Consider the following 24540-nt stretch of genomic DNA (forward strand, 5'->3'; position numbering starts at 1 on the left):
TGGTTGCAACTTTGTCACATGACTGCTCAGTCTGATCTCACCCCCAAATTACTAACTTCTGTATCTTTGCTAATGCTGATGATTCATAATTAAGACCACTGAGGAAAATATACCATATTAAACCACCACTAGAAGGTCAAGAAGCAAAAATAATGCTGAAAATAGGGGCCTGTAGTCTGTCTGTCTGCCAATAGAATCATAGAATCATAGAATTTTTCCACAGGCTGGAAAAGACCTTAAAGATCATCAAGTCCAACCACAGCCTAACCATGCTACCCTAACTCTTAACAACCCTCTGCTAAATCATGTCCCTGAGCACGACATCCAAATGGTTTTTAAACACATCCAGGGATGGTGACTCAACCACCTCCCTGGGGAGCCTATTCCAGTGCCTAACCAACCTTTCCATAAATAAGTTTTTCCTGATATCCAACCTAAACTTACTCTGGCACAACTTGAGGCCATTTCCCCTCGTCCTGTCACCTGTCACCAGTGAGAAGAGAATACTGCCTGAGCTATTGACATTCAATGTTCATAACAGAAGAAAATTGAAGCTTTGCAGAGCAAACATTACTAAACATGCTTGAGTTTGCACAGCTATGTGCTGACAGAACTTCCTGTGAAGAAAGTAAGCACAGGCTGATGGATGGCTTCAGAAGCTAGTGCCCCCTTTTAGAAAACAATCCCACTGACTGCATTCCACTGTGTATGAGGAGCTAGAGAAATAATTCCCTGTGGCTCAGAGACAGTATCAACATGTAAGACCAGTTCAAATGACGTGAAGAGATTTACGTGTTCATCACCTGATAGAACATTCACAGAAACATTACAGAGTTTCTATGGTAATAGTCTGACAATGCCTTGTTTTTATGTAGAAACCATAGTTTTCTATGACTGTTTTTTCTTTTTTAGTTTAAAAAAAAAGTGATGATTCTTTGCTTGAGGATGTTTATTTTTTCTTGGTTTAAAACTCTTTTTTTTATATCTTCTCATTTCAGGATGTTAAATCTGACAGTCTAATACCATGACCTCCATTTCAATAGGTCTGTTGAACAGAAATGTTCAACAGATATATATCAAAATATGTATGTCAAAATCACAGAAGAAAATTATTTAAAATTACATAATGACACACACTTGTTTTTGAATACAATGTGGTAACTCAAGTTTCACTATTTAATGCCTGTCTATGGTAGAGTATGTTGCTTTTCCAGTTCTATACAATCTTTCATTATTGTGAACCATCAAAAGCTTTTTTACATGGATGAAATAGATTTGTTGTGAAAAGCTTATTTGCTGCAGAAGGTGCTTCAGTTCTGCAGAATTTTTAACAAAACTCTTTAGTATTATTAGTTTGCTGCTATGCAAAAATAATATAATGAACACAAATATATGAGCATGTTTTCAAGACAGTTTTGCTTCCTGGTCCCAACTCCTTAACACTCACCCTATAGATATTTATAAGCATTTATAAGATCTGCTCGTACACTTCTCCAGGGTGAATAGCCCCAAGTCTCTCAGCCCTTCCTCAGAAGAGAGATGCTCCAGGTCACTAATCACCTTTTTAGCTCTCCACTGGATTCTGTCCAGAAGTTCCCCATCTTTCTTGAATTTGGAAGTACAGACCTGGACACAATACTCCAGATGTGACCCCGCTAGGGCAGAGCAGAAGGGGAGAATCACCTCTCTTGAACTGTTGGCTGCAGGTCTTTTAAGTGAACCCCAGGATACCACTGGCCTTCCTGGCCACAAGGGCACAGTTCTGGCTCATGGCCAACCTGTTATCCACCCCCAGCTTCTTTTCTGCAGTGCTCTTTTCCAGCAGGTCAGACTGTATTGATGCATGAGGTTATTGTCCCCCAGGTATAGGACTCTGCACTTGCCCTTGCTGAAGCTCATAAGGCTCCTCTCCACTTAACTCTCTAATCTGTCCAGGTCTTGTTGAATGGCAGCATAGCCTCCTATTTGTCAGTAACTCCTCCCAGATTTGTATCATCAGCAATTTTGCTAAGGTTATAACAGGTTATAATCTCCACAGAAAGTCCCACTGCTGTAAAAACCAGAACCCTCATACTGGCAGCAGCCACATAGCCAGGAATTGATTTGTATTATCCATCTATTTCTGGCTGCCCTCTTTCCTCCAGCTGGCAAAGCTGAGAAAAAGATAACAGGCGCCAGTGTTTTTCACTTGTGCTCCCAGAAACTTATGATCTTTTTTGATTCTGCTCATGTTCCAGCTTCCAGTGTCATTCACGCCCACAGGAAAGAGCAACAGCAGATAGCAGTCCAATTCACCCCAAAGTGCTGAAGGAATTGGCAGATGTTATATCCAAACCCCTCTCCAGCAACATACCAAAGGCTGTGGGAAGCTAGCTAACAGTATACCCAGTTACAAGAAGTACACAAGAGTAACTTAGGTCCATTCCAACTATCCTGTCCTGTCCTGCCCTGTCCTGCTATCTTATCCAATCCTACTGATGCAATGGGAGATCCAAGGTATAGGTCAAATCACCTTGCATGAGAAATGTAAAAGGTACCAAGCTTTTGAAAAAGTGCTCAGTTTGTTTCTTCTTCTTCTTCTTCTTCTTTTTTTTTTTTTTTTGGAGTTAAAATCCAATCTGTGGAAGGGAGTAAAGTTGTTGACTTACTGCAGTTACTCACAAAAAACAGATGGTCCAGTGAGATCCCTTTAAATCACTTCTCAGTTCTAAGAAAGAATCAAACATACAGAAGTCATTTATAACATGTATTTCTCTAGCCTGTTTTCAGGTTACATTTCTAAGGAAGCAACATTGAAGACAACTTTTTCTCCAACTGTTCTAGAAAAGGTCTGCTTTTTACTAGTTGTACTCTTAAAGTACTGGTAGTACTTTAAAAATGACCAGCACATACTGACCTCAGTTCTTTCAAAAATAGTTACACAGGAAACCTTGCCAACCAGTTCTTTGTACAACCTCATGCCTGGGCTCTACGTACCTGGGGCTGAAGTTTTACTGGCAGTTTTCCTTCTATCAACCAAGATTTTAAATGTGAATACTTCATGGTCACTGTGGCCAAGATGGATACCAATTGCCACTTCATGCATGACACCCTCTCTGTTTACCAGCACGGATCTAGAAGGGCAGAAGTTGACCTTTCCTAGTCAACTCCCTTAGTATCTGCACCAGGAAGTACCCATCAAGGTGCTTCAGGAATCTTCTGGATCTGCTGGTCTCAGTTATGTGGTATTCCCAGTTAACGTCTGCTAAACTGAAGTCACCCATAAGGATAAAGGTCTTGCTTGCATTTGCATGAATGCTGTCTTTTCTGATTTTGCTGATCTGTCTAATTGGCCATATATATTTATAGAATTACCAAGGTTGGAGAAGATCTCCAAGATCGTCCAGTCCAACCATCCACCTATGACCAACATTTCCCAGTGAATTTCCCAGTACAACATCTAAATGTTTCACAAACACCTCCAGGGATGGTGGCACCACCACCTCTCTGGGCAGCCCATTCCAGTGCCTGACCACTCTTCCAGAGAAGCTTTTCCTAACACCCAATCTGAATCTCCCCTAGTGCAACTTGAGGCCATTCTCTAGTCCTATTGCTAGTTACATGGGAGAGGAGGCCAACCCTCACCTCACTGCAACTTACTTTCGGGGAATTGTAGAGAATGGTAAGGTTTCCCCTGAGACTCCTTTCCTCCAGACTGAACACTCCCAGTTCCTTCAGCTGCTCCCCATAAGACTTGTGTTTCAGACCCCTCAAACAAAACAAATAGCTTTGTTTCCCTTCTCTGGACACACTCCAGACCCTCAATGACTTTCTTGTAGTGAGAGCCCAAAACTGAACACAGTACTCGAAGTGCAGTGTCACCAATGCTGAGTACAGAGGGATGAGCACTTCCCTGCTCCTGCTGGCAACTCTACTTCTGACACAAGACAGGATGCCAATGGTCTTGGCCATCTGGACACACTGCTGGCTCACATTCAGCCAAGCACTGACTAACACCCCCAGGCCCTTTTCTTCTACACAGTCACTCAGGCCACTCTGCCCGAAGCCTGTGGCATTGCCTGGGGTTATTGTGGCCAAAATGCAGGGCCCAGCACTTGGTCCTGTTGAACTTCACCACACTGGTCTCAGCTCAGCTATCCAACTTGTCCACATTCCTCTGTAGGGCCTTCCTACCCCTAGGCAGATCAACACTTGCTTCCAATTTGGTGTCATCTACAAACTTACTGAGGGTGCACTCAATGCTCTCATCCAGGTCATCAATAAAGATACTGAACAGGACAGGCTCCAACGCCGACCTGTGGGGAACACCCACAAATATATATTGTATGCATCTTTGTGTGTGGCTGGGAATACATACTCAGCCTCTCCATAGCCTTGCTGACTATTAGGCTGCCAGGTACTCCTAACAGTTGGCAATATTTCCTGAGAATGTAGCACAATGGATGAAAACTGCATGAGAACCAGTACCTCATGAAGGACACTGTCTTAAACACATGATCTTGGAACTGATGAAAGAACATGTACTGTTCCCTACCCTTCGTGCTGCTGTGACATGACTCTCTTTTTACTAACACAAGAAACCAGTTATATTCCCCTTCAGCCTTCTCATCTCTAAGATCAACAAACTCTGATTTTCAGTGCCTCCCTGTACATGGCAGCTCCATCCAGCTCCTGTCTTGGAGGCCCTCAACCAGACTCAGTGTCCATTCTGAGGAAAGACTCAGTGCTCCAAATGTGGTCTCGGAAGTGCTGAAAAGAGAATAATCACTTCCCTTAGCTCGCTGACTGTTGATTTTACTGCAGATCCATTCTACATCAGCTTTCCCTGCAGCAAGTACATGCTATTGACTCATATTCAATTTATGGTCCACCAGGATCCCAAAATTCTTTTGTGCAAAGTTGCCTTCAAATAAAACAGCTACAATCTGTTCTCTCACATTGTTGTTATGTCCCAGGTGCATACTTTACCAGCTGAATGGTGCATTCAACATGCTAGAGGAAAGGGATGTCATCCTGAGGGATCTGGAAAGGCTTTGAGAGAGAGGCGGGCCCATGTGAACCACATGAAATTCACCAAGGCCAAGGGCAAGGTCCTGCACCTGGATCAGGGCAATGCCAAGCACAGATACAGGTTGGGTGGAGAATGGCTTGAGAGCGGCACTAAGGAGAAGGTCAGTGTCGTTGGTTTTGGGTGTTGGTTCATGAAAAACTTAACATGAGCTGGCAGTGTTTACTTGCAGCCCAGAAGGCCAACGATATCCTGGGTTGCATCAGGAGAAATGTGACCAGCAGGTTGAGGGAGGTGATTCTGCCCCTCTACACTGCTCTCACAAGACCCCACCTGGAGTACTGCATCCAGTTCTGGGGACCCTAGCACAAAGACATGCTGGAGCACCTCCCCTGCAAGGACAGGCTGAGAGAGTTGGAGCTTTTCAGCCTGGAGAAGAGAAGGCTCTGGGGGGACCTTATTGCAGCCTTCCAGCCCCACCTGAAGGGGGCTTACAGGAATGGTGGGGAGAGACTTTCTATGAGGGCATGTAGCGATGGGACAAGGGGAAGTGGCTTCAAACTGGAAGAAGGTAGGTTTGGACTAGATATTAGGAAGTGTCCCCGCCTATAGCAGGGGGGTTGGAACTAGATGATCTCAGTGGTCCATTCCAACTCAAACCATTCTATGATTCTGTGATTCTGTTATCATCACTTCCAATCATGCAACTAACTAGTAAGTCTACCACTAAACCATGTTGCTAAGCACCATACCCATGTGTTTCTCATATACCTCCAGGAATGGTGACTCCTTCACTTCTTTGGGCAGCCTGTTCATAGAGTCATAGAATGGTTTGGAGAGTCAGAAGGCACCTTAAAGATCATCTAGTTCCAAGCTCCTGCTGTGAGCAGCATTGTCAACCACTAGATGATTCTATGATTCTATGTTTCAAAGATACAGATCTAGTCAATTTCTACAAACAGATTATTTTCTTATCTAGCATCAATATAGCGTCATATAGTTCTGTTTTTTTCTAGGCATAGTTTCCTGCCAACTAAAACTTCAGATCACAGGTGATCTATGCTACCAGCTTTGTGTTTACAAGCTGTAGCTTTGAAATGAAAAAAATTGTCCAGCCTCTTCAATATTATTTGTAGTGTTTTATCTCGAATATCTGATTAAAATTATATTTTTGTTATACAAACATAATATACATTCAATTAATATAGATTATTTTTCTTTCCTCTACACCCAGTATAAATCAGTTACTGTTGTGAATCAGATATGCATAGTTGACCTGACTTAGAAAAAACATTTCTTGCCTGACCTTTTAACAAAGCAGTGATTAGTTACAATAATACTCTAACACTTAAGATGAGCATATAAATATATTCATTCTATTTTTCCAAATATTAAAAAAAAAGGATAGCCATCCAGAAGTAGGACAGTTGAACTAAGCTGCTACTGAAGCACTTTGTAGGCAGAGATACTTTCTATATAAAGACAGAGATATTAGCAAATATTAGCAGCTAATTTTCAAGAGTGTCACACAACACAGCTAGAATTTCAGTCCCCTTGCTATGGAGTGGCTCAACAGTACTCAGGTTTTTGTTATCTTTAGGATAAAAATTTAACCCAAACCTTCTAAGAATAACAGTGACAGATGCTTGCTAACTAGCAAATGGAAATGTATAGGCAGAATTTTTATTAATGACTTGGCAGGGAAAGAAGTGTGGCCCTGGCCCCTAGGATCCACGTGCATTTTCATACTGACAGTGCTTATTTTAAAGCTTTGTATCATAACTTATATATGCCTGTTTTCTTCCTTTCACTGCCTCATTAGTTACACCTACTTATTTATTTTGCAGTATCTATTGTAAAAATAATCTAGAAACTGGCCTACCAACAACGGTCCACCTGAAAAAACTTCCAAATTTGATCAGACCTTCCACAAAATGATAATTTGTAATTGCTTGGTTCAGTTTACCTTGTAGTTCCTCATTCAGTTGGATCAAAACAAAAGTAAGGCAATGCACTTTGACTTGGAATTAGCAGGGAAAAATCAGGAGGTACTCTTCATTATCTATGAAGGAAAACTAAAGAAAGTATCATTCAGTGTGAAGAAGAGAAGGCTTCAGCAAGACCTGATAGTAGATAAAGGGGGGCTATAAGAAAGAAGTGGGAAGACTTTTTAGCAGGATCTGTTGTGACAGGACAAGAGGAAATTGTTTCAAAATGAAAGACGAGATTTGGACTGGATGTAAGGAAAAGGGTGTTTACAGTAAGGATGGTCAGACACAGGGACAGGTTGCTCAGAGATGTGGATGCTGCATTCTAGAGGTTGGTGGCAGGGGGATTGGAACTTGATGATCCTTGGTGTCCCTTCCAACTCAAGCTATTCTATGATTCTATGCCTCATTCTTGGAGACATTTAAGGTCAGACTGAATGGAACTCTGAACAACATGATCTAGCTGTAAATGCCCCTGTTCACTGCAGGGGCGTTGGACTAGATGAAAGATCTCTTCCAAATAAAATGATTCTATCGTTCTATGATCATTTAATGTAGGGAGATGAAGACTGAACACGAACATTATGTATCCCCAGATATTGAAAATGACATGAGTACTGCTGCTCATATAGCACTCCATTTGTTAGAGACTTTTGAAGCTGAACCATTGATAACTATTCTCTGCGTGTGGTTGTCCAACCAGTTTCATTTTCTCCCTACTGCAAGGTCATCCTGACCATGTTTCACTGCTAATATATGAGAATATATGTGACACAGCACTGAAAAGTTTATTAAAGACAAAATATGTAATTATTACTGTTTATCCATCTATAAAGCCTGCTGTCATCTCAGAGAAATAAATTAAATTAGTTTGAAATAGTTTGTTCCTGAACAAGCTGTTAAGTTACTCATGTCCCTCTCTTTTCCCGAGGTTTATAGGTAAGCAGTTTGATTATAAGGCTCTACTTTTCTCTTTCAAAATAAAACCGATTTCACTGGCTCCCACTTTTGGTACTGACTAAATTCAGCAACTCATTGAAACTGACTACCTCAGTCAAAGCTAATTAAAATCTCCAGCCTTTCAAATTTTTAAAGAACTACAATGGTAGTATTTTCTTAGTATTTCTCTTACAACTACTATATCAGAGAGACATTTTGCATTTTCCAGACTGTCTCATTAGTTACATCTCATTTCATGTCTTATGGTTGGGAGAACTTATAATCTTGATTTATAGGAAAGACAAGAACCTAGGCTGTTTTGAGTCAAGGAAAATTCAGTTCTATTCAAAGGCTTTACCAGAAAGGTAACTGCACTGTAAAACAGCCTGCTGAGGAAAAGAATAGGCAGGGCATTTAAGAACCTCCTTAAGGAAAATAAAATCATTCTTCAGTAAAGTACAAAAAGGACTCACTTGTAATATTTACTCTAGTAAACAAAATAAGGTCGTGGCACAAACTCAGGCACTTGTATGCATTTGTCCATGCCCTGTAACATCACGCTCCTTGCTCATAAGGAGATTTTAGCTTCAAAATGGTACTATTCCAGAGGGTACGCAGGAGTGCTAGAAAGCAGCATATACTACTTACTGCACTACTGCTAATGTTTTGGGGGAAAGAGAATTAAACATAGGTAAAGGATGTGTTATGCTACATGTTCTTGAAACAACAGAATTGTCCCTGGCTCATTTTACATGCTAACCTTTTATATAATAACTTTAGTCTAATTAATCAGTGGTTTATTTTATTTTGGTTGCTCCAAGTGTTCTGGATTTATCTGAGTTTGTCTCCAGTTTTATACTATTCCCTTCTATTCATCTTTTGCCACTTGCCTCAGCTTCTGCTATCTTTGTGCTTAATTCTTGTATTTTAAGTCAAATAAGATTTTATTTGAATAATAAGAATTTATTTAGGTTGTTTGTTTCTACATCAGATATCCTTTGCATTGGAGGAGTGTATACTTGTAATCTGAGTATACCATAATATATAATCATTTTCATTGAGTTGTTTGCTTAGATTTACCTCTCATGAAGTACTGCATATCAATTTTCAGAGCTATAGTCTGTCAACTGGGAATCTAGTTGATTTATTTTGCTGTACTCTTTTCATCTAAATAAATCTGAGTATTCAAAATTCTTCGCTATCACTAGTGGTGGTAGATGACTCTGTTAATTGTTCATTAGAAGCCTTATTTTCTTAATCTTTTTAGGCTATTCCTGTCTAGTAGGCCCTTACCACAATAATGGTCTAAATTCCTGTCCCCTTTAAAAACTACTTGGGATTTTCAGCAGGTTTATATGCCACTGTATTTATAAAAGCATCTGGCTTCTTTGCGAGGAGCAAAGAAAAACGGAGTTGCTCCTTGCTTGGACACTAGAAACAATGCATGTATCTATTATATACATTTGGAAGAAACAATCTGGAGTTAGAGAAGTATTCTTAGAAAACAAGAATTTTACACAGGAACAATACTTCACCAGAGGAGAACAAAAGTTTGGAATGCATGAACATATATAAAAATGCAAGAGAGATAAAAGCCTCAGCATGAATTCAGTTCTTTCAAAATCCAACTTATTAAAAGCTTCCAGCAGCTTGTAGCAGAACATTTTAATGCCCTGAAGCTCACAGTAATGGAAAGTTAAGAGACAGAGGTTATATCCCTGGATGAAGGAAAAATAAATTCAAATTAAACTACAGTGGCACAGGTGCTACAGAGAAGTTGTCTAAATGCAAAAGACACAGGAGAACAAGGATTAGAGAACAACTCAAGTAATTCCTACAGTGGTAGAAAGAGCAGATCTAACTGAGGAAACAGGAAAATACAGATTATTTTTGGTACAAAAGAAGCATGAAAACATATTTTAAATATATATAAAATAATGTATAAAGTTTAAGAATAATTTCCCTAAATAAATGTTTTAAAACTACAAGCTAGGAACAGTTAGAATAGGGAAAACCAACTAACTAACTAAAAAACCCTGTAAAAATGAAGAGACTCAGATCTATACCACTCAGTTAACTTTTTGATTAATGTCTTTTTCTCTCTGAGAATCTGAAATTCTGAATGTTGACAACAGCATTCAGAAATTGCCTGTTAGTGTGATTTAAAACACATTACACGTTACTCAGACACTAACGAGGTCGAATTGAATTTTACAGTTTAAAACTGCTACATAATATTTAAAATGGGAGTATCCATCCTTGTAAATCAAAGTACTTAGGAACATTCCAGAGCACTGGAACCTGATTGCCTATACACTGCTGGAATGATCTCTGGCACAGATTTGGTCCATGTCAACTAGTGGTCTCCAAATCAGTGTGGTACAATCTGGAGCTGCACATGCAATCAGTTTCAGCAAGTGATCTGCATGGAACCACAGTGTTTTGGAGAGCAAGGCAATTTAGAAGTATGGACACTGAGTATATATTATCAGTTGACCTCCATGTCAATATTCCTGACGTACTTAATTTGCTTAAAATATGATGCAACCATAATGGCTACCCAGTATAAAAAAATGCTGAAACTCTTTCAGTATGAAATATACCATTTCAATATGAATAGGTACAGATATTGTACTTAAAATACATTTAAGAAAGTATGAATAAGTATTTTACTTTTTAAAGTATAAATTATTAATGAATGGTAAGTGGTGTTTTATGCAACATCAAAGCTGCAAATGCTAACAAAGTATGACAAATCTGCAAGACATGATGTTCTTTACTGTCTATTACTTTATGTATTCCATCTATGGAACCTTCCCAGCTTACCAAATAGCTGCTTGGTAAAACTGAGTTAAGCAATTAAAGGGCAGCAGAGAAAAGTGTGCATCTTAATAGCATAAGCATTTGTTTTTGTTTTCTCTTCACCTGCCCTTCCACAAGTAAAGTATCTTCAATTCTAAAGCTGCAGAGGTGAAGGGAAAGCAACTATTCCTTAAACCTAATGTTCATTACTGCTTTTGCCTATGCTAAATATTATGCACATGCTAAAGGAATGGGATTAAGGGAATACTCTCAGATTAGATAGTACTCTAATGTGATAGAACTAATAATCCGATTACAGAATGAGCTGTGCACAAGATGCAGAGTGCATACAATATCAGTGCAAACATGCACATGTATGTGCATCATAAGAAAACCTTCACATCAGAATATTTCTGATGTCATTTACACTTTAAGAAAAATTGATAGCCTAAAACTACTATATCATTATAAGCAACAGTGAAGGATGCCACAGAAGCCATTTTCAGCTTCTTTAAGAACTATTCATTCCAAGTACTGAAACAATTTCCTAGGAAGGACTTGATAATACTTATTTACGATTACTTAATGAAAGATTGATGAATTTCTCTCAGAAGAAATCATGATTTCCGAAACAGTCTGTTTAATAACCGTGCAATAAGGCTGTTAAATAAAGTATCAGGAATGGTTTGTAACGAATGCCAAATGTGTAATACTTGCAAAAGAATCAGCATTAGTACTTGCAGCATTGAGATCACTGGCATCTGAACTTCTCTACCTGCATCACTGTACCTCTGAGAGATGAGTTTTACCATATTTTGTAAGATTTTTATAAACATTATGATTTACTGTGGAATTCAGAAGTTTTTTTCTTCCAGATTAATGATAAAGATCAAATTGCAGGCAGTCTCAAATGATACTTGGAAATCATGATACCACGTAAGACAATGAAAGCCGAGGAATTTAAAGAAATTTTGTTGCCCTTTGACATTTGCAGAGCTGCTGACTTTTAAAAGCCCCAGACCCAGGTATTAGCTGATGTGTGCTAGACAACGTGTCATTTAACCTGTATTAACTAATTAAGATGAACACCAAGGAGCTTTGGTTTCAATAAGATTACTTAAAAGGTTAAAGATACATACACTCTTAAATATCTGCCTCAGTGGAGCAAAAACTTTTAAAAAGCCATCTTTATTTGGATAAAAATGTCAATTCAGTCTCTCACAGAATGTAAATATTTGGCTGTCAGTGATTTACAGTTTTGAAGTAACTTCTTTTATCTGCCAGTAAACTTGGAGATATAAAACTGTATTTATAATAGCTAAAGAAGAGTTTGAGCCAGATTGTATGAACTGTTTTAGTGTGCTGAAGTAGAAAAAAAACCCAGAAAGTCCAAGAACCTGAGAGATATTGAAGCCAAATGCAAAAAAAAAAAAAAAAAAAAAAAAAAGTAATATAAAATTTTAATTTTGAATATTCATTGTACCAACCTCACCTGTAGTCTTTATTTTTATATTATAACTTGAGTGCTCAGCTGCTCGTATACTTAGAGTTTCTTTTTACAGCAAACATAAGAATAATCATGCACGTTATTTGTACAAGGCTGTCAAAAATAACTATAAACCCAAGAAATGAGTTTTACATGAATATGGGAATTGGAGGAAGTTAGGTTACAGTTTCTACCTTAGTGAGCAACTGTTCCTAAGAGACAAATACTTATAATTGTGTCCAAAGCAAATGCTGACTTTGCCACCTGGCCTGGTGTAGGCCAAGCGGCTGTCAACTAGTGGAACCCAGACTGCACACAAAAGGTACCGAAACAATAGAGGCATGACTGCCACAACAATTCATGACTTCTTAAGGCAGGAGGAGAAAAAGAAAAGCACAATAGTTCAGAGTAGTAAAACAATTGCCGAAACAAGCGAAAACAATAGAAACAAGTAACTGGGAAAATTATACAGTGACAAGAACACACAACCTGTGAGTACTCAGAACAATGAAAAGCTGAGGCTACTTCTGAATTACCTAGTTATCTCTTTTTCAGGGTCTTCGGACTCCCACACATTTAGAGAATACATATGAAATCTTGTTTACAAGTTTTATACATCACAGGTTAGTTTTGCGCAGTCATATATACAGCCAGTAAGTTTTGTTCATTATATTATCGATTGACCTTAGGTCACTGGCTGTGCAATTACTCAATACCCATAGTGACAGCTTGGACAAAGGATTTGGCATCCACAGATGGCTTCAGGTGCTGGATGAACCAAAATAAACTTTTGGATTGGAGGACTGCAACCTTCCAGCTCTCACTGTTCTCAAAAACCCTACTGTAACAGAGTATATGAAGCCATTCTGCATGCCTAATATCCTGCTTTCTTTAAAAAAAAATAACATCATTTGTCTAGTATGATCAAGAAATACAATACCAATTAACATGAGTTCTTACTTCGTAACTTTCATTTACACTTGATTCTTAAGCTTAGATGACATGTTCTTCTGGAAGAGAAACTTGAGTTACGATCTTGATAATCAAAAGAAAAAAAAATAGCTACAATCTTTGAACCACACATTAAAAAGCCATTGGCAATTACTGGTGTTCATTCAAGTATGTCTGCATGCAAACATCTTCTCATGAACATACACAACAGCTTAGATCTTAATTTCAATTAATTATGAAATGATTTAATTAAAATTAAATGTTAGACTCTAGAATTTTATGTAAACTTTACTATCTGCTTACTTTTTTTGTATAAGCTCATTTCTCTAAGCAAACTTTGTTTATAAAAATATGTATGCCCTCTAAGTGCCTGACTGTGCACTAAAGCTTTACAAGGTTGCTTCTTTGTCTCTCTTGCTTCTATCTAATGTCCAAGTTCCATTATTTAAGTATATCTGACTGGACCATCTCACTTACTGCAATAAGTATAAGGTCTGGATCACAGAAATAGCCACAAAGCACAGCTCCTACTGCATGAAAGATATTCAGTAGCTCTAACAGAGAAAACTCTTCTGGCACCTTCACCTCTCACACCAGAAACAAGATGCAGGCACATCAGCAATTTCTGTAAAGCTTGTTTTGTAGAGAATATAATTTGCAGAGGAAAGCTTGTGACAGAAGCCCCTGGACTAATTTCATTTAAAACTTGTCAGATATTTCTCTTTCAGCATTTTAATGCAGACAGGTAAGGTGCAGCTTGGTCATGTTTTCTAAAACATCTGTCAAAGCCAGAATTTTTGCCAAGTTCTTTTCAAGTTCTGAGCAGGCAGGTTCAAACAATTTCTAAACCTATGAAGAATATAATATACAGAATCTATATACACATTATACTATACACAATGTCCCAGTATGCAGTAGGGTTGTGAATATATGAAGTATGAGACTGGCAAAATAATGGGTATAGAAGAAAGAGCTAGGACCTAAGAAGTAGACCATGGGATGGAAAAATCTCAGGAACAGAAGACTATGGAAGGCTGGATGATGTGACCTCTGGGCTGCAAAGACTTCATAGCTCTAAGCCATCATTAAGAGGGTTTGTGTGAAGCTGTTGGGATCAGCCTCTGACTTCCCTCCCCCATCCTTAACATTCTTCTTTCACTGTCCAGGCATCTCTAACTAGGACTGATTTAGAACAAGGAATTCACATGCAATGAATTGCCTATCAGCTGTAGCCCTCACTGCCAACAGGCCTCTGACCTTATCCCACCCCTCATCCCCACACAGAACTTCCTGATGTTCAAATACTTACTTCCATCAATCCTAATTTTAATTGTTGGAATGACGTAGTGCTGCAATCTAAGATAAGAGAAATAGAGAGGAAAATCTCTTCCCTGCATTCATAACTACAGTCTCTTTACAACAAAGACATGAAAGCAGAAAGGTTTCTCAGAATGAATACATTTTGTCACAGTAAATTTCAACCAACTTTAATACTCCTTGCGTATTTCTGATTATGCAAAGAAATTAACACTTCACCCACTTATCTCTTTAAATGCTTCATTTCTATACATTCTTTAATTCCAAAAACAATACAAAGTGAACTTGTTCTGAGAAAAAAAAAATCAACGAAAAGAGTTTAATTGAAGCAGAAAGAACTGACGTGTCCTGGAGTTTCTCTTCAGCCCTAGACAAGAACTATTTCCATTTCTTTCCTGTTTCTCCTTATTTTTTGGTCCTGGCTAACCGATTCCTTCATTTCTTTCACAACTGATTAAAATAAAGATATCTTTCATGAATTAGATAACATGCATACGGTTTCTGGATAGATAAAAAGTGGAATCAGTTTAAAACAGCACTGCTTCATTAGTATCACTGCAACCAAATTTCCTGTTTAAGTTACAGAGAGACACCACAAGACAGAAATTACAGGGCAGGAGGCTAAGCAGAATGAAGAAGACTGTATTTTGCAGATCAAAGTCTCATCTAGTCTAAACATTTGTCACGTTAGAAATACATACATCACTTCTACACCATCTCTATGATCATCCTCAGGTCTGAGAGGGAGTAACAGAAATGAAAGTATATCATCTTTCCTATCTGAAGATAATTTTGTGGGACTTTGTCACAACGTTTAGACACTGCAGCCTAATTTCATATTACTATCTATTTTGATAACTTAATGATAAAGCTTCAATGAGAAATTATAAAAGTACGTCTTTAATCAAATTAGATGCACTAAAAAACCCTGTTCAACTAAAAGCCTCTGCATAGACCGAGCACTGGATGTAAATTCTATGTTCTCCACCAACTGCAGAAAAAAGATATTACTTTGAAAAGATAACAAATGTGTCCAAATCACTGCTAACCTACTGAAGTCATGCAAAAAAAGAAATGGATGAATACAGCTGGCCTCCTGAGACATGGAGAAGGCTGAGGTACTTAAGGATTTCTTTTCCTTAGTCTTCACAGCCAATCTTGTATCCCTGAACTTCTTAGTGGGGGTCAGGGGAACAAAATCATTCCCAGTGTAAGAGCAGAACAAGTCTGAGATGACCTGATGAGGTTGAATGTGTACAAGTCTATAAGCTGGATAACATGCATCCCAGGACTCTGGAGGAACTCGCTGATGTGTTTGCCAAATTGCTCTGCACCATATTTGAAAAATCGTGGCTGTCAGGTGGAGTCCCCAGTGACTGGAAAAAGGGAAATATCACTCTAATATTCAAGAAAATGAAAAAAGAAGACCCAAGGAACTACAGAGCAGCAAACCTCATGTCCGTGCCTGGGAATATCATGGAACAGATCATCCTGGAAGAGATGCTATGGCACACGTGCGATGAGGAGGTCATCTGAGGTGGCCAGCACAACTTCACCATCACCAGATCATACCTGACCCATCTAGTCACCTTCTGTGATAGGTTGATGGCATTGGTGGACAAAGCAAGGGCAACTAATGTCATCTGCCTGGACCCGTGCAAGGCCTTTGATATGGTCCTGAAACACATCCTTATCACTAAATTGGAGAGATATGGATGTGAAGGCTGGACTATTAGGTGGGTAAAGGATTGGTTGGATGGCCATAGCCAAACGGTTCTTGTCAATAGCTCCATGCCCAGGTGGAGGCTGGTCACAAGTGGTGTTCCTCTGGGGTCTGCCATGGACTGGTGCTCTTCAACATCATTATCAATGACATAGACAGTACCCTAAGCAAGTTTGCTGATGGCACCAAGCTGAGTGGTGCAGCTGATACGATAGAAGGGTGGGATGCCATCCAGAGGGATCTGGACACAGTTGACAGATGGGGAGACTAGAATCTAATGAGGTTTAAAAAGGCAATCCCAGAGATGAGTGGAATGGGAGAAAAATTCATTGAGAACATCTCTGCAGAGAAAGACTTGGGGGTTTTGGTGGATGAAAAGCTGGATATAAGCCAGCAGTTTGTGCTTGCAGCCTCGAAGGCCAACAGTAACCAAAAGAGGGCTGGCAGCAGGGAGAGGAAGGGGATTGTTGTCCCCCTTGCTCTGCCCTTTGAGGCCCCATCTGGAATACTGTGCCCAGGCTTGGGGCATCCAGCACAAGAAAGAATTGGAGCTGTTGGAGTGTGCCAAGAGGACGGCCATGAGGATGATCAGATGTCTGGAGCACCTCTTCTGTGAAGAATGGATGAGGGAGCTGGGCTTGGTAAGCCTGGATAAGAGAAGGTTCTGGGCAGATCACATTCCAGTAATTGAAGGGAGCCTGTGAGCAAGGGGGGGAATGACTTTTTAACCAGTCTGATTAGGACAAGGGAGAATGGCTTTACACTAAAAGAGAGGAGATTTAGATGATTAGATGTTAGGAAGAAATTTTTTGTTCAGAGGGCGGTGAGGGACTGGAACAGTTTGCCCAGAGAAACACTGAGTGGCCCATCCTTGGAGGCATTCAAGGTTGGGTTGGATGGGGCCCTGGGCCCCCTGATCTGCTGGGGGGCGATCCTGCCGATGGCAGGAGTGTTAGAACTAAATGATAATTAAGGACTCTTCCAACCTAAGCCATTCTATGATTCTATGATTCCATCCATAAATTAGTCCTCCAAAAGAGGACCGTAGTGGAAGACAAGTGGAAAAAAAAAAGAAATATAAAATGTAAAAGAAATTTTCCATGTTAACTGGGCAGTCTGTGGGAAAGAACTGTTTTTATTTTTCCATGGTTGTGATCAGAAATATTTATTTCTTTGCTGACATTTAGAGAGTTTAATATCAAACATAAAAACCCTCCAAAAAAAGTAACAAACAATTTTACAATCATATTCTTTCAAAAATAAAATGCACCGTAAGACATCATAATTATATGAAACATATTTCCATAGAGTTTTAGTTATCACTTACAGTTTCCTGTAATTTTACTGATCGACTTGGAGTCTAAAATCTCCTACTTATCCATACGATACAGAAAAAGTTGACATAATTGAGTGAAGATTTTATACCTCTAATTTTTCTGAAGGAACCAAGTCATTTGAAAGGGAATAACCAAGAATAGATTAAAATAATTTGCTAAAAAAAAAAATACCTTAGGCCTATCTAGATAATGGCTACTGCAATTGTTTATTTTATTCTTTATTTATTTGCTTTCTGTCAGTTTTTTCTTGAATCCACATTTTTATATTTCGGCACATTTTTTTTTTAAATACTGGTAGAAGAAGTAAATTCCTTGTATCTGCAGCAATTCGGAAACAATAATTTTATAAACCACTTAGACCTAAAAAATCCTGTATTTAGAATAATATTAACCACGTATTATAATTCATTAAATAGGAAATAATAATATTTTTTGCATGTAGCCATTTTTTGTAGCTTCATATCTGGTCACTAATTTCTCAAAAGCACGGTTAGCAAATTTTACTAAGAGATGAACAAAAAAAGGCATAAACTAACTCATAAATATATTCAATTCACTCTAAGATTTCATAACTGAAAACTGTTGAATTCATTGCCAACCATGAGATGAGGCTACCCAGAATCTCTCTCACCCTAGATCAATCTATTTAAGTTACGTAAAAACATCGGATGCAAATTTAGGGGCATTTGGAATGGATGTAAATACTCATAAATCACAGTTGAAATAAGAATTCAGGTGAGCTAAGACACAGATATACATCCTGGCAACAGAATAAGAAAGCACAAATTGCACCAAAATTGATCTTCAATTATTCTGATTATTAAAGAGTTGCCATATTAAGTGAGAATTCAAAAAAATTAAAAGTTTGATAGTGCTGAAAGGGTGATGTCTTGTTTCCTCATTTGTTCTCTCCCTCTCTTGCTTTTGATCCAGATCCTTTCTTTCCACTCTCAATAACACAGTTTCTCTACCCTGCCTCACTGTCCAAGATATCCATAACTGTGATCTCAAGATTAAATATTTAATGAAGTAAACAGCTTCTGCTTCTCCCAGGTTATTTCCCTGACATTTTAGTTAGTGATCAAATAAATGCCAAATGGTGCAAGGTAAGCAACAAACATATGTGGCTAAAACTGTGGCAAAGTAAATAGGATAGAGAGTTCCCATTCTGCACTGGAAAGTTGTTAATATGCCTACGACTACTTCATGTGTCCATGTCTTGCACAGCGTGTTTTCAAGAGGAAGTACACTGTTCATTTATTTAATGTGATCTGTATCAAAGTTTCAGGATGTATTAATATCTACCGAGAGAGAGAAAAGAAGGCAAAAGAATTTCTGCTCAATAAACATACAAATGGGACCATGAATATCCTGTAGTTGGAAGAAGTAATCAGGAAAGTACTGCAGGTAATTCAACTCAGTAAAGTAAAATACAAGCTGGAAAGGTCACCGTAACTTGCCCATCTGGGAACGAGGAAGTAATGTTCCCTCTTTTATGAGTTTAACCATGATGAACTTTGAATAGATTGTGGTGCAAGAGACAATACTTTCGGAATGACGAATCAGTACTGACCTTGCTTTAACCAAGTGCCTTTAGCTGAGCGTGTATCCTATATCCTGATGTTCCTATACAGTCAGTGAATAGAAACAGACTGTTAAAGACTGTGACTCATCTTACCTGTTTTAGATACATATTGAAGGACAAGACAAATAGGAGAAGCAGTTATTTCTTCACTGACTTTCAACAGGGAATCTATGCAGGCTGTTGTAAGTATCCATACTTAATAAAAACTGCAGTCACAGTAGCAGTCAAGAGGGATTTGGAAGAGAAATAGCAAAAATAAATCAGAAAAAAATACAGGGATCGGAACAGCCCCACGGAACAACTGCAAATGCTCTGTGAAGAGCCTGTTTTCAGGGTCTGAAGGTTTCATGAATGTACGAGATCGATACCTAGCCCTTTTTCATGAGATCCCACTCTGCCCTCAAATCAACTAAAAAATAATGGGAAAATCCTACTCATCTTGATGAAGTGAGGACTTGGACCTAAAGTCTGAATGAGACATGAGGTTAGAATTTATTTTAACAAAAGTGGTTGAGGGTGGATGAGAAAAGTATTTAAGGCCAACCACCTTTTTATTATTTATGTGAAAATTTTAAAAGAACATAGAAGACAGAAAGGGAAGTTTGAATGAAAATCATTAAAATCACTGATGGGCAGTATTGCTTTATACAGTAATTTAACTACTATTCTTATACCATATTGTATTGATGATCATATTCACTGGGTTCTTAATATAATTATAAAATTGAGTCTCTAAGAAAACAAAAACAGTATGAGTATTTACATAACATCTACCCCTCATGTTCAATTGAAAGAAACCTTATTATTGCTACCAACTTTTATTAATAGTTTTGGTCAATTTTGCTTCATAAACTACCATGTATTGAATGTGTATTACTGGGGGTAAAAGGGCAGCCCTGTTCTCTGTCATTTGGAGGCAGGGAGAAGATGAGATGGACTGAAGTTAGTAATGATGTGCTCAGAAGGAGAAGGAGCTCAGCAACAATGGATGGCAAAACCAGTCAGAAAGTTCATGTCTACTAATATTTACTAGTTGTAACCAAACATAACAAATTCTAACAGCAGGCATACAGTGTACTGAAATATGCTTTTATAATCTGGGGAAAAAAAAAACAACAAAAAAAACTTGTCCTCTAATCATAGCTGTTTTTTTTTATTTTATTTTTATTTTTTGTGACAAAGAATCATTTCATACAACTAATTAAGCTGCTTACAGAAAAATAGCATCCATGACATCTTTTATAAATTAAATATTGCTTCAGCTGCTAACCCATGTAAAATTCTTTAAATCATCTCACTGAAGAGTAGAAAGAAATACTCACAGCTTGCAATTTAACTTTCTATGTCAACAAGGCCTGGATGGGTCACATATGCCTGCGAAGAGAAAACAAAATGGGAATGAGGGGAGTAGACTGGAGAGAACAATTTCAATTTCGGAGAGTGACTGGAACAATGTTTTTGTTTTTAAAATTTTCTGTTTGAAAGTTGAAGTGGCTAGCAATCTGCTAATTCTGCTTCATTTAGAAGCAATTAGAATAGAATTTTAGTGCATTAGAACAGAAATGTGGGCTTTTTAGTTATGGTAATGACATACAAACTTACTGAATGTGTGTCACTACATAAATTCTGTTTTTCATAAAAGTAGGGGTTCTTGCTCTGTAATTGGACACAACACAATTTTGTGTTTTTTAGATTTCACTGTTAATTTTTTTCTATCTCTGAAGGCCTTCTGGTTTGTATATATTTTTATTTCATTATGAAGCAGGACCACAAAACAAAACCAAAGCTCTTAATGCCCTTTCCTTTGCACTCAAACAAAGCAAAATAATTTCTGGAAGGCTATAATCAAGCCAAAGAATGCTGTTTAGAAGGCAGTTTTCTGTATGAATCTAATGGAAATGGTGAGTTTCGTTCATCCAGTGGCAGACTGAATTCTAAGTGTTCTTTCCCAAATGACCTGAGTTTAAAATAACAATTTAGTAACAGTGGTTGTCATTATTTCAGATCTAAAATACTGTAAGCTTGTTAAATTGGACTGAGCCTGAAAATTACTGTACTGCTTCATACAAATTGTCTGATGCTCTCAGAGAATAAACTACTGCTAAGATATATAGAAAATCAGAGGATGATAAAAGCAGGAAAAAATCCTGCATTTCCCTCTCAGTTTTTATGCAGTGTTTCCATTATTTAACATTCAGAAACTTATTCTTTCAGTCTCCTCAGTTTCTTGAAAATGTAGGGCAGCAACTCAACATACCAGGAGAAAATGTAGAAACATTTATGATTTGTTGCATAACTACATTTCTTAGTGCATTGTTTTCAGTACATTCATTATTATAATAATACACTATTTTTTTCCTATTATGCTTGATGAAAATTGAAGCTTCCTCTTGCAAAACTTACATCAATCTATAAACATTTCATACCTCATATCACTGTGGTTCTGCACTCAAAAACTTTATAGCTCTGATCTTACTTTCTTCTTCCATTCTTTTTTTATTTTTTATATATATGTATTTTTTTGTCTGTTTTTCTTTTTCGTCTTACAGCAGACAAACATGGGGTAATTTTGTCTGAGAAATGCTCCTCAGTTTCGGGACATTAGTATCAAACAGTTTATATTGCACTGGTGGGTATACAAGTAAAGCAGCTAAAAGAAAATATTCCCTGAATTGCTTTGTAGAGAAAAAAGAATTCGGTCCATTAGTTAACTAACAATAAAGTCTCATTTTAAAAGGGCACGGAAAATTAAAAACTACTATCAAATGTCTGAAAACACATGAAAGAAAGAAAAAAAAGTCAAATGGAAGGAACAGAGCAACTGCTTTTAAATTAGGTTAATAACAGATTACATGGAAAAAACATGGAAGAAAAAAAGTGGATTGCCACAGTGCAGTATAGAAAATGAGAAAAACAGCTGCTTTCTCCAACACAGGAGTAGTAGGTTGGATTTGATGATCTCAAAGGTCTTTTCTAACCTGAGCAATTCTATGATTCTGTGATTAGCTGCTGGAATAGCTGATTCAAATCAGATAAATGAGTTCACTGCCTTGATAAGGGAAGCAGGATCAGGATCGGGATTAGAATAGGGATTCTACACCTAAATAGGCAAGCACAGGCATTTTAAGACTGTAATACTGAGAGTGGGACAAGGATGATGTCAGCGACTCTGACACACTTTGGAAGATCAGGAAATCTGAGAACAAGAAGTAAATGATAACGTAAACCTGTGAACCTGACAAATTGCACAGGGGTACATTGCTGAGGTAAAAAATAAAATAAAATAAAATAAGGGGAAAAAAAAGAAAAAAAAAAAAGAAAAGAATGAGTTATTTCAGTGACTCCAGTCAGGAAATCCAGTAAGTTGGGTGAGTCCTCCAAAGCGTACAGGTTGCAATCAAAATGATATTGCTAAGGAGCTAATCTGCAGCTGCATTTATCATGTTCCTGGTAAGTGATGGGCAAATCATAAGTAAAACAAACAACAATAAAGGAATAACCCAGTGAGAACAAATGCACAAACATATTTACCCCTCTCAGGACTGAATTTCAAGCAGGGAAATTACATTAAAATGAGGTGGCTTATTAGAAAGAAATCAAAAGGGAAATTTGAGATATTATCTCCTTGTAAGTGCCTTACTTCAATGGCACAACGAGAGACTTTCAGTAAAAGTAGTAGCTTTCTTATCGGAGTAATGGAAAAATGTGTTTCAAAGGTACGTAAGAGTGGAAGGTTTGGAACAGAATAACACAATTAACTATAAAAAATTGCCAAAAAATGAAAAACACTAAATAGTTTTGAAGGAACAGATCCCTAAAGTAACTGAATTACTAGTGTAGAAATTCATCCTCAATTCCAGTGTTGTCCAAAGCAGCTCATTAGTGTATGTGTATCCTTCCTCTTTCTGCCCTGACTACAGGCTAAGTACTAATTCTATTCCTCACTTATTTGCAGTCTGGCAACATTGCAAATGAATCCAGTTCACCGTGGGAAAAACTGCAGAATAGAAGAGCCACAGCAACAAAAGAAAAATGCACATCAGTACTGACAAAACAGACAGTTTTAAAATAACAATTCTGGCAGCACCTTAGAAAAACAACAAATCATAAAGCAAAAGATACACAGGCATCCTGGGATTTAGTTATACCACTCTCATAGCTACTGCTTTTGCTATTGCTTCACAATGTATATTGTGTCTAACTATTGTGTATACATTAAAATCAATTTAATAGTGTTGCATATACTTTCTGCATCCATATCAAGATTTGAATTGTAACAAATGCCACTGTATTTCCAGAAGGGAGTTCACATAAATAATTTACAGGTAATCCATAGAATAGAGCACAAGGAACTAAAGAGAGATAAAGGCAAACAAGAATGCAAGAAAGAAGAATTACAATGAGATGCAAGTAGGAAACAAAACTAACTGTCACAAAGAAAGTCATGTGTATGACCGCTGGATGCCTGGGTAAGGATAAAAAAGTTGAGTGCTACCTTTGCTCACAACCTCCATAACTGTACGGTGGACACTATTCCAGGTGACAGAAATAGAAAAGTTAGGAAGTAGAAATATTTTGTAATTGAGCAAATGGGATAAATATGACAAGTACATACACACAAGTGTATTTGGACAAAAAATACAGAATTATTCTTTAAAGAAGCCAATACAAAGACAGAATAATAAATAGTGAATTTGTAACAAAAGATTATTTTATTAAATATCCCTTTTCATGTCTAAGAAAGCATAATATTTTTCATTTAAATATCTTCCACAAATAGGCATGCTTTCTTATAAGCCTGCTTTTAAGCCCAAGAAGAGGTTAGCTGCACTTATTAGAAGCGATTCATACTGACTCAAAACAGTTGAAAGTCCAAAGCAAGAAATTTAATATATCTTTTCAATACCCAGTAGGCCAGCTATTGCTTGAAGTTGCATAGCAATATGATGTTTAATTGGGTGTAAATAGTATGTTCTTTTTGGCACTTAGGTAAAAAGGAGTCCAAATCCCAGAAAGTACTTGAGAAAATCCATACTTTCAGCACTTGATCTATTTTCTAAAAATAGTTATCTCCTAAAGATTACAAAGCTGATTCCTAATTCTAGCATGTTAGGGCTGAAGTGCCACGTTTGTAGTGGAAATGATTAGGAAGCTACCTGAGGACCACCAAGCCCCAGATAACCAACCTCTGTGTGTGCAAAATCAGTGCCAAAATGACAATGGAAGGATGAACTATTTAAAAGGAACCTTGTTTAGAAAATGTAAAGAAGCAAAATCCTATACATATGCCAAATTATATTACAGGCTTAGGCTGAGTTCATATTGTCAGCAAAACTGGAACAGCATACCTGTTATTTCTTGTTATAATGTGATAACCTTGTAATTACTTGTTATCACTTAACAA

General features: G+C 37.7%; 1 protein-coding gene across 30 annotated transcripts in view; it reads right to left on the bottom strand.

Annotated features, from left to right (window-relative positions):
• PRLR (prolactin receptor) overlaps positions 1 to 24540 on the bottom strand; it is a 191056-nt gene that overhangs the window by 117425 nt on the left and 49091 nt on the right. For 23 of the 30 annotated variants that reach the window (XM_046905231.1, XM_040655394.2, XM_040655397.2 and 20 more), the window contains 2 exons: positions 20459 to 20510; positions 19125 to 19177 (listed from right to left, as the gene is read on the bottom strand). The gene's annotated coding sequence lies outside the window, so the exon portion shown is untranslated. The remainder of the gene's footprint in view (positions 1 to 19124; positions 19178 to 20458; positions 20511 to 24540) is intronic. The other 7 variants (XM_046905229.1, XM_040655403.2, XM_046905230.1 and 4 more) reach the window with 1 other exon arrangement.

Source organism: Gallus gallus, chromosome Z, assembly GCF_016699485.2.
Source record: "Gallus gallus isolate bGalGal1 chromosome Z, bGalGal1.mat.broiler.GRCg7b, whole genome shotgun sequence".
NCBI classification, from domain to species: domain Eukaryota; kingdom Metazoa; phylum Chordata; class Aves; order Galliformes; family Phasianidae; genus Gallus; species Gallus gallus.